The 10,550-nt window shown below is 35.0% G+C and overlaps 1 long non-coding RNA gene across 1 annotated transcript; it reads left to right on the top strand.

Annotated features, from left to right (window-relative positions):
* Window positions 1-2,289: 2,289 nt before the first annotated feature.
* LOC141717153 (uncharacterized) lies at window positions 2,290-3,059 on the top strand. The gene is made up of 3 exons (XR_012573542.1): window positions 2,290-2,304; window positions 2,438-2,514; window positions 2,925-3,059. It is a non-coding gene; the product is annotated as an uncharacterized LOC141717153 (long non-coding RNA).
* The last annotated feature ends 7,491 nt before the right edge of the window (window positions 3,060-10,550 follow it).

The following is a 10,550-nucleotide window of genomic DNA, read 5'->3' as shown; positions in this document are numbered from 1 at the left end:
ACCACCAATAGTTAGCTTTTCCTTTCAGCATGTAAGAAGTGAAAATGGTCTTATGTCATTCCTCAACACCTAGTATCTCGAAGGACTTTTCTATTTCTTTGAGCCAGGCCCGTGCTTCAATGGGGTCAGCAAATTCTAGAAACTCTGGGGGTTTGAGAGATTTGAAGGCTCTAAATGCAGTAGCTGCAGTCGGTTGGGCAGCATGGGGCTGTGGTGGAATAGGCTGTTGGTTCAGATTTGCTCTTAGCAGTTCCATAAATTCATTCATGAGGTTTCCTCCCTGATGGGTATCCTCAGCCTCTTCTTCTGCATATTCTTCCTCATCATATTCATTATAGTCTAGGTCTTCTTCACTCTCCTCATTTACTACTGGGTCACCTCGTTGTTGGTTAACAGATTCTGCAGGCTGTGCCCTGGTTCCTCTTCTACGGGGTGACATTGTTCTGATAAAGAGAATTGGTCACATAATTATAACAGTTAGGTTATTTTATTCATATGTAAGTATGTCATTTATTATCTAACAGATTTTATAAAGTGCAATAATATAGACATCATTTCTTAATAACTGCTTAGATATATAAGATCTCCCATTTATATCTTGGGGGATGAAACAGCTAGTCGAGTTCATACATGCCTGATTACAATCTATCACTACTAGCTCTGAATACTGAAATGAAAATACATAAGCCGTGTACCCCGAAAGGCTAGGATCGCTATCTACTACTAGCTATCCTATCAAAATTGGTGACAAGTCACCCAGCCTTCTTCAAGGTCTACATCTAGTCACTAGTCTCTCAGTCACTATCTGTAATATCCTAAGTCATTTGATTGAATAATATAATAAAGTACTCTTATTATATTATTTAAGTTGTTTAAATAATAATAATACTTAGTATAAAATTTTATTTTAATCTTGAGTGTTGGTTTGCTTCTTTGATCGAAGCTCCCATAAAATTTAACTATAAGTCAAGCCCGAAATTAATCAAGGGCCAAAGAAAAGGAATGAAAGGGAGAGAAACGCGGAAAGATTGAGAGGAATGAGAATTGAGGGTTTGGCGCCCAAGGAAGAAAAGATGAAAATTTTGAACTAATTCAAAGAGCCAACATGTGTTAGCCCCGAGCTTAGCATATTATGCTAAGCTAATGTGTGCATATATAGAGAAGTAAGGGAACCTTCACTTTAATCCCCTCGATGTGGGACAAGTGAACTTAGTTCAATGAAATAACAAATGTTCCAAGTGCACAAAATATGATTCTAAAAATTTCTTGCACCTACTTATATAGAGAATGTTAGATGCCTAGTTTCACCCCATTTCGATGTGGGACTAAATAATATCATGTTTTAAACATCCAAACACATTTTAGTGCCTTGTATTTTTCTTGCATTTTAAAATTTTGAACTAATTTTCCTTGCATTAATAATGCTCCAAATATTTTATATTTTTCGGCTATAAAGAGCCCCAAATATATAAGTTGATATGATTTCAATACTTTGAACCCCATAATCTTAAATAGAATTGAGAGGTGGTTCTTTTCAAAACTCTCTCGATGTGGGATAAATTTGAACTTGTCTCTAAACTATAACTCAAAACGACACTATTGTGTGAGTTATATAGAGTTATAGTAAGTCTTATAAGCATAATCTAGTCAATGTGGGACTAAATTGGACTAGATCAGATCAAACTCAAAATCTAGTAATCTTAATAAAAAGAATTTTTAGCTTATTTAAGGATTTCGACTTATAGAAGCCAAGTAAAATCCTTTTAACACTTGTTAAAAATAAATAATTTGCTACCCCATCCTTTATATAGGAGAAGAGTGTAGCCTTGTGTCTATTCATTGTCAATGTGGGAACCAAGAATGTTAAGACTTAGCTAAGGCTTGTGTTGCCCAAGCCTTGTTTTTACAGATGAGGGAAGTGAGTCTCTTCAAAACATAGACAATGTGGGACTTGGGATGTAAGAGCATATGAGAGTGTCATAGTCCCACATTGGAAAGAAAATAGAAGATAAACTAGAATAAATTGGGAAGTCTTTAGCAAATTTGTTGCCAAGGTGCAAGTGCACTTGTGTGCACCTTGCCTTGAGCAAGATTCAAGTTTGCTGTGTGCATGGGGGTTGCCTTGGGAGTTACTTGTCCGTTTTTGCGACTTGTTTTGGAAAATGGAAAATTTATTTTTAAACTTGTCAAATTGAGTACCACATCGAAAAAGAAAAGAAGTAGTAAAGTTTCACTACCTATAAGATAATGAAGTGAGTTATTTATAAAGAGGAAGGACGAAGCTAAAAGAAAGCTCCTTAGTTGGTAAGTCTTCCTACGCCCTCATCCATTATCATTTTTATTTAAATTAAGTAAATATTAGAATTTACTTGGTAAGATTTAGATTTTAATTTATTAATAAAATCATGTTACTGAGAATTGTGAATGACGTTGTTAGGGTACTAAGTCAAGAATAAAGGGACTTGAGACTCGAGAAAGAAATTGTTTTAGAAGTTGTATTAAAAGCGATTTAAGGTAAGTATATACTGTACTATTTTACTGTATTTCACTGTTGATGTTTTGATTCTTATATGATGATTGATTTGATCGGACTGATAACTCACTGATGGAAAATGAGTATTCTTGCACTGATACTTGATGAACTGATGATGATACTTCCTTTTTTTGGAAGTAAGCTAAACCAATTGTTTAGCTGGCTGGGATCCCAACTTGATGAATTGATGAACTTGTCATGCTTGAATACTCAGTTTTAATCTTGTGAGAACTATATGATGAATTTTTGTTGATTGTAGTAACTTTCATGTCTCTTTATTCGAATATTTGTTTGATGAACTTTGATTTCTTGGATAAACCTCAGTTGAATTCTACTATATATGCTTACTGAGCTTTTTAAGCTCACTCGTTTATGTCACTAACTTCCACAGGAAAGAACTTTGGAGAAGGATGTTCGGGAAAGGATAAGTATGTGATGAACTAAGGCTTAGTAGATGATGAACGCGTATAGTATCTTAATGAATAATGCTTGTGTAATAGACTTTTGGTTGTATCGTGAACTTTGGTTATAATACTTGGAATACTGTAAGAATTATATATTATTATTTAAGTTTAAGGTTGTGTAAGCAAATATTGAGTGAATTGGGTATCCTAGTCAGGTGGCTCTCTCAGCTGTCAGTTCCTGGCATAAATCCGCAATGCGAGCAGATGCCGCAGTGATCTCAGCATTATACTGACCCACTATCCAGTCGTGTACGGCTACATGCATGGTCGCCGGTGGTGGTAGAGGTGAATCTGGGTCGCTAAAGGATATGTCATGGACCTCATGGAACTGTGCGCGTATCGCCTCCTCCTCATCATCATCAGTATAGGACATAGGGCTCTGGATCCTTGGGGGTGGTGTAGGAGAGCGAATAGCCTGGTGTGGGTACATCTCTACATCTCTCCAGACTACGCCATTAGCTACGGGGACAGGAAGCTCAGTCTCCTCCTCTAGGACCTCCTCAGTAGGGTCATTGTCTGAATCATCAATGGGTGGGCTCTCTGGCTCGGGAATAGGGTCACGCTCAGGAATCATGACATCATCAACAAGATCAACCTCCCTCCTAGGCTCCACAGGTATCTGACACAATAGGCAAGGTGTTACTAACTTAGAGTTGAAATTCCCTTGAGGGTAAAACAGTCAAGACTACCCGTGTAGCCCGACGACGAACTCGACTTGAGCTCTAATTGATTACTTTATTATTCTTATGTCTACGTATTTTATATCCTATCATTTCCAAGATTTGATAACCCAAGGCTCTGATACCATTTCTCTGGCGCCCCAAAACCCGGGGTCAGGAGTCTCGGAAGCCACGCCATCTTAAACTTGAAGGGTTTTTAGCACATAAACGCAACGAAAACGTAAATTTAAATCTTAAAAAAAAACTGAAACCCTCCGCAGGATCCATTCGAAAAATAATATTTAATTTGTAGTTCAGTATGTTTACCTTAAGAAGCTTTACGTTAATGGAAAGATGGAGGTCTCTAATAGCGATCCAAGAACGATGAGCGGAGATCCCTAGCAGCTGCTCCTCAAGTGTGAAGCACTCCACCGGTATCCACCAAGAGATCATTGTAATGGAGGAGGAAGAGGTTGAGAGAATTAGTTGCCTCCCTCTATTTCTACTTTAGAATTAGGGTTTTTTTATTTGGGTTGAGGCAAATAGGGTTTATAATAGTATATTTATAGGCAAAATTTTCAGCTGAAAATTTTCCATAAAATATTATTATTATTAACCCTTTAATTGATTATTCTTATTAACCAATTAACTAATAATTAAAACATATTTTAATCATTAATCCCTTTTCTAAACACTTTAGAAAAATAATTCTCTCACTTGATTTAATTTCCAAAATTAAATTCTTAATTTAATAATATTAAGAATTAATTAAATCTCATTTAATCAATTATTAAATCTGCTAATTAATTATTTATTTCACAAATAAATAATTACCAGCCATTATTAATTAATTCCTCCACCTTTAAATCATTCTCTTTTATGGTGTGACCATGTAGGTTCAATATTAAGCCGGTAGTAGAAATAAATAATATTAAAACTATTTTATCATTATTTATATAAATTCTCTAATTCATTAAATATGATTAATTATTAAATTAATCATATTTATTCTACATCGTGAGGGATACTTCTCAGCATATCGCGACTATCCGGATAATACGAATTCACTGCTTAGAATACCAAGAAGATATTCAGTGAGTAGTTACCGTACAATCAATTCCTTCTACCCTGCAATGTCATGATTAAATATAAGGCATGGAACTTGTGTCAAGCCTATCTTATTTAATCATTTGCTTTCCCATTCACTATGCTTAGTTCTATTTAATGTAAATTAGAAACTCCTTTCTAATTTCATTCACTCTGGCCAGAGATTCCTGAACTAGCATAAGTGGATCAGCATTGAACATTCTCTTCCTTCACTGGAAGGGGTAGATCCTTTATTGATCATACACTATCTTCGTGTACAAATTCCTATACCCAGTAGAGCCCTTATAATTGTCCCTGGAGACTAAGAACTAAACCAAAGCATAGTTCAGTGTACACAAGATGACTATGATGTCCTCAAGTCTAAGGATACTTGTACAAATATCACTATGTGAATAACTACTGACACGTGAGTGAAATCTATCTGTTGTTCAGCTGTGTGAGTCATGTTCAATGAACTTATTCTATAATAAGCACCTACATACTAGCTATAGTGTCACCACACAAATGTCTATGAGAACAGACATCCTTCATAATGAAGCAAGCATAGTATGTACCGATCTTTGCGGATTAGTAATTACCAGTTAGTAATCCTACGACCAGGAACTATTTAAATTTAGAGTTATCATCTTTTAGGTCTCATTATTATGATCTCATCATAATCCATAAAAAGCTTTACTCTAAACTATGGTATATCTTATTTAAACACTTAAATAGATAAAGCCCGCAATAAAACCAAAACAAGTCTTTTATTAATATCAATGAAATCAAAACAGATTACATAAAAGTTATTCCTAAATCATCATACATGAATGGACTTAGGACACATCTCTTTTAAAACTCACACAACTCACACTACAATAAATAAATACTCACGCTTCACGACCCCACACTTATCACACACACACTTACAGGTTATTATCTTCGAAATGAACCATCATAACTAGAGTAATTTTTAACCATCAAGTGATATTTATTACAATCCAAAAGTAATTAATCTTACCGGGGAGTGACCTTTAGGTAAGGCTAGTCCGCCGGCCAAATATACGTTTTTTGTTTCTTATCTAACATAAATCATACTTATAAATAAGCCGAACTATAAACAACTGAAAACTAATCCAACTTATTCTGACTACCTGTGGTACAACACCAAACAATCTACGGAACAACTGGCAATTTCCTACCCGTTTCCTGGCTGTGGTTCTCATGGCAGGCATCTTGATTCACTGTTGTGTTGTGTCAATTTAATAAAACAAGTGTGAGCTATAATGCTCAGCATAATAATGTACAATATGGAAATGACTGTATGATAACATCATATATTATATATATGTTTTATTTGAAAATAGTTTTCCTTGGTGTCACACACCTTCTTACGAAAATAATTCTTTAAGGGGGGTTTTAATAACCTGCGAATACCTTAATAGTAATCCCAGCACCTAGGCTTGGGTTATGGTATTGAATTTCAATTCCAATTGGAAGAATTTGGACATTCAATGGAGCCACCGCATACGATGATCAGTCGTACTACGGAAATAGTAACCTTTTCTACTAGTAGAAGGATGAAACCGTCATCTCTCGGGTATCACCCTTGCCGCATACGGGCTATGTGTCCTCATTTCGGGTATACACACACTTCGCAGGTTCATAGGTACATATTATACCGTCTCCTACGGTACTAATAGCCTATCCAATACACGAAGTACTTGGATTCTACCCCTCCCTTGTCCTTTAGGAAATCCCATCATGTCTCGAGAACTCGAACCACATCGAAGTTCCTCCAAGCGTTTTGCTTGTTGATAGACATAACTTTACTGTATATATATATAGGTACTTCCGAAAGTTTCGGAGGAAGTACTAAGGATGTGAGTTGATCGTTGTCAACAGATAATTAATAAGGGGGAAAATTTTCTCCTTGAAACTATATTCAAAATATTAATAAGTCGGGATAATATTCACCGACGATCTGAAATTATTCGAATGGTACTTTTAAATTAGAAAGTATGTTTTATATCAGGATCTATGATTTTTAAATCAATGATAAAACCCTTTAATAAATAATAATAGTAGTCTATAAATGATTAAATGATAATTGATATTAATCATAACTCGAATGAGTTTATTCTCTAAAAGATTTATTTAAAATAATATTCATCAACTAGTTTGTGTCTACATAATTAGTTATCTAAATGATTAATCGGGTTTGAAATAAATAAACGTTGGAGTATACTATTCCCATAATAAAGGAATACATATATAATATTTATTATCCGAACAATAAAATATAGTTGAGGGGATATGATTGTTGGGAAAATCATTTTAATAAAAGTTCGAGGTGTTATAATGTTTCGTAAATGGATGATGAGTCCCTTTAAAACATACTATTATGGACTTATACCCGTCCTATAATATCTCCGAAATGATTCCTGGGTTTTATCTTAAATCCCGACCGATCCTCGGTCTTATATAATATGTCACGCTTAAAGCGAAATAAGATTTCACGATATATACTTATCGTACAACATCGCTACATTATGCGAAAATTCAACAACTACGTATCATGGCAAACATGGTATTTAAGTGATGATAGTAAAAAAATCCTTTCACAACACAACAGAAAAATGGAGTTGGGTTTGTAAACTTGCCTGGGTATCTCGAGGTGGAGGATGCTCTAGGTTCCGCTCGGAAATCTATAACCATAAACACATTTCATTTCGTTAGGTTCCATTCTAATTTACGGTATCTCGCACTTATGCGCTACTCATTTTGCACCCTCTCAACTCATACTACCTTCAATATTTCTTTTAAGTCATATTCACATTATTGTCACTTCATTTTCCTAAGTACCTTGGGTTCATTCTCATTATCGTCGTCGGCTCCGCTTAAGGATTCTTGCGGTTTCTACTCGCGCGGTCTCGGCTCCGACATTTTTATAAAATTGAGAAATCATTATTTTGACTTGAAATTTTTATGGCAGTTAGGAAACTCAATATTTTACTCTCTGTAATAATTTCATGATTTATGAATACATTTAAGTCTATCCTTTATATTTTCAAAGTTCGTAATTCGTAGCAGTTTTTGTCGCGTAAATCACTTTTACTAAAACGACCATAACTTTTGATCCGTAAATCGAAATCAAGCGATTCAAGTGCCCAAACGATCCTTATAACATTTTATATCCTAAAAAAGGTTATTTTTCAAAAATATACAGTTTACAACTTTGGGACTTTCTGCAGAAACGTAAAGTTACGGTTTGTTGGTTTTACGAAGTTACGTTTACGATCGGGGTTTCGTTTGCGCCCTAACTATCAACAAAACCACCAACAATCATCATATCATCATCAACACACAAACTCCTATCAAGAACATCATGTTATTGAGGCAACAACAACCAAATTTAATCTACTTAACTTAAACACCAAGATTTCATCAATACTACTTAGTAAACTAGGTTTACTACCATATACTAAATGGATCTTAAAAGTAAACCTTAAATAAAGTTGGGCCAAAGATTTTTACCTTTATTGAAAGCTTGAGACGTGTTCTTGAGGATGGTGGAGGCTTGGAAGTGCTTGGTATGATTTTTAGAACCTAAACCACCATTGAAATCAAGAAACCAAAGAGAGGTTACTATTCACACTATTCACTTGTGAGTTTCTTAAATTTATTCCACCCATCAAACCTTGATAAAAAAAGAGATGAAAGAATTTTATTACCTTAGTTTATTTGCTAGGAGGCTTGGGAATTAATTGGGTGATTTTACAAGAGCTTGAACTTGGAGTTTTGAATTCCAGTTCTCCCTTTTTTCTTCAAATTGCCGAATGGGAGCTAAAATGGGGATGGGGGGAGGGTATTTATACTACTTGGTTGCTTCTCTTGGATGCTTTGGATAGGTTGCTTCTTGGAAGATGACTTGATATCTTGCAACTTGATTTTATTCTTCCTAGGATAGCATTCTAGGTTTATTCCTTGTTGCCAAATCCATGGACATATCTTTGTAGCTTGCTAGCTTACAAGCTAACTACAAGGTTAGCTTCCTTAGCTCACTATTTTCTAGCTAGCTTGGTCATCCTATGGGTAGCTCACTATTTGATGAAGTAACCATGGTTACTTCCTTATCATGGTTTAGTTAGTGCGTTATGTTTATTTAATCGTTTACGCGTTCGCTCGGTTACTTAAACGTTCTCCGTAATACTTACTCGTAGTTGGTTCGCGATGTAATTCCTTTCATATTTATTCCTTATATTTTTATTTATCCTACTTGAATATAAATCCGTAGGATTTTAATCTCGTAATTATATTGTGATTCCCGTAATCCTCGATAAGTCGTAAATACGGTCATTTTTCAAAGTTCATTTTCTTCGAAAACTAATAGCGTTTACATACACTCATTTGGTACGTATAGTCGTAATATCAATTCCGAAACTCATTTTCTCATGCACTACATAGCGTGGGCTCAAAAATTCGAGTTATCACAACAAGTGAGAATGTTTATAACTAAGAATTATGCTAACAATTATAACTAAGAGAATAAAGTAGAATGGATTAATATATATGAAAAACATGGGATTCTAACTTCATTAAATACTTCATTCAATAGCCTTATTATTCTCAACCTTAGCTTGTAATGGTGATGACACTAATCAGACAACACAAAACTGATAAACGCCAACTTTCGTTGCACGAGTACCATTCTACCAGACATCCACAAAAGAGATAGAAGCTGAATAGGCACCAATTATATTGAGACCCTATATGTCTATAGAATTTGACAACATAACGGTTTAAGCACAAGTTATCTATCGTGATTACATAGGGCAAGTAAGATGGGTAAAATTACCTACGAATCATGAATAACAATACATGAACCTATGCTAGCATGGTGTTGTGCAAGACATGCCTGTATCATAACAAGACTAAGTCATACTGACAACCCTAAGATTAGTTGTATTGTAACCTTAATCTGTAATTCATACTTGTAACACTTAATGGCTGTAAAATGTAAATGGAGCAGACTGGAGCATTTTTCTCTAAACAGTGTCAAGCCTAAGAATTCTATCTGGAAGAAGATCAAGAAGGTCATGCCTCAGAAGGATTATGAAGAAGCTTGGAGTTGAATAATTCTTTTTGGTGAAAAACATTCAAGTCAAGAGCTCTACAAGTCACATAATTAGTGTTATAGAGAAGTCGTTCGAGAACTCAGAAAGACCTATCGAGAACTCATGAATAGTCATTCGAGAACTCAGGAATTGCCTATCGAGAACTCAGGAAATGCTATTGGAGATATCGATAAGTCAGATACCCATTCGAGAACTCAGAGATATCGTCAAGTATACATTCATTAGAGAACTCTGAGTTATCGATAAGCCAAAGTCCATTAGAGAACTCTGAGTTATCGATAAACCAAAATTCACTAGAGAACTCAGAGTTGTCGATAAGTCAAGACATCAATGAAGTTTCAGAGATATCGACAAGCCAACATGCCTATCGAGATGTCGAGTTCTCTACAGCTTAATTGGAGATCTCGAAGTGAAGAAATTTCTCTAAGTACAAAATTGCAGAACAGTTTAATATCCAAGGTTGCAGATCAACAAACAATTCACACAACTGGATTGACAAATCTACAAAAAGCAGCTTGAGAGATGTGCAAGATCAATGACAAAGATTAACTGACAGAGGAGATTAAAGTAAACACGGGATGCTAAAGATATGCTAAGCCAGAAATGGAAGATTTGCTTTTCTATAAATAAAAATGACAAGTGACAGTTTAGAAAAGCTAACAACATGTTT

Source organism: Apium graveolens, chromosome 4, assembly GCF_009905375.1.
Source record: "Apium graveolens cultivar Ventura chromosome 4, ASM990537v1, whole genome shotgun sequence".
Taxonomy (NCBI): Eukaryota; Viridiplantae; Streptophyta; class Magnoliopsida; order Apiales; family Apiaceae; genus Apium; species Apium graveolens.
Note: the sequence above shows the minus strand (reverse complement) of the source record. Positions and strands in the feature narration are given on the sequence as shown.